Raw genomic sequence first — 1,494 nt, 5'->3', positions numbered from 1 at the left:
AAGAAACGCAAACCTGTAAGTAGGGATAAACGTTGGGATGTGCAGACAAAATGTCACAGGAAGGACTGGCATCTCCAGATTCCTTTACACTTTGTCTTCCTCTTTTAGGGATGCTTCTTAGTGTGCCATAAGAAAATAAATCGATCTGGTCCCTCAGATCTCCCATACAAAAATAATAATAATAATAATAAAATAAAGTGGAAATTTCTGGTTTCTTTGGGGAAAAAAATAATAATACACATGGTGGGGGTGAGATACTACTGAAGTTGATATCACAATGTCTTCCTCTATCACTCTTCACCTTATTATTCTGTTACTTACCCTTAGTAACACCAGGCTTTCAAATAGGTGCTGGAGACCCCAGTCAGGAATTCATAGCAGCAAGCATTTTACCCGCCAAACCATCTTCCCAACCCAACCCCTCTGCCTCTTTCATAGACTCTATCACACATTTGTTACATATGGTAGGCAAGGATTGAATTTGCAACAATGACGGGCAAGATGCAGAGCTTTGGGCTGCAGTGCATACCCAACCACCATCCATTTCGGAATTTCACTCACTAAGGCAGTTCTACTCGTGGGAGGGCTTGTTCTCCATCCCTGGGCAAAGTTCAGTGCTCCGACTCCCAATCTCAGCTTACCGCGTATCAGGAGGGACTTTTCTGCAATGAAGCAAGTTAAAAGAAGTCCACATCTGCTCTCAGCTGACACCTCCTAAGGGTAGTAGCCACCCTTGACAAATACTTTATTGTAAGTTCATTCTGCATAGACGGGTGCAGTGTCACATCATCAGCAGGTGTCACAAAGTCTGACCCATGATGACTTCCAAGTCTCCCGTTGTCAGGTAGTTGATTAAGTTCAATAAACGGCCTGTGTACAGTCACAAAATCATCTAGTCGATGGGTGACAGGTCTGGGAAGATTAACCCATCTGCCCCCATCCCTTTTGCTCTCTACTGATCTTGCTCCCAGCAGCAGCTGCTGCTGGGGGGAGGGTAAGGGATAAGGAGCCCGAGTAAGTCTCCCTTCGTCCATCCTAGAAACAAAACAGAAGCAGCCAGATAGGGCAGTGTTGTTGTGTCCTGATCATGCCAGCTCGAAAGGGAACCAACACCAACTTCAGGAATTCACAGCCCAATCCTCAGCCAATTTTCTCCCCAAAGAGAATCGCTGTGGAATGTAAACTTCCCCAGGGAACTGGATTTTTCGTACAATTTCGACAATTATTTGGTTATTAAAGAAAAATAATATCTGGGCTTGGAGAGGACAGAAGGGCACGTCTGATGGGGATTGGAAAGAGAGGGCAGTGTCTAAGTAATAAAGATATTGTTCAGAATAATTTTCATGTAAAAGCCTAAGAACCCATAACATTGCCAGCACCAACAGGTTGGAAATGTGTCCATCCACAACAAGGTGTATGCCTTTGTGTTAGTTAGGGTTTTACTGCTGGGAACAGACACCATTACCAAGGCAACTCTTTTTTTTTTTTTTTTTT

This window comes from Mus caroli, chromosome 10 (assembly GCF_900094665.2).
Source record: "Mus caroli chromosome 10, CAROLI_EIJ_v1.1, whole genome shotgun sequence".
Lineage (NCBI taxonomy): Eukaryota > Metazoa > Chordata > Mammalia > Rodentia > Muridae > Mus > Mus caroli.
The sequence above is the reverse complement of the archived record's forward strand: the minus strand, read 5'-3'. Positions refer to the sequence as shown.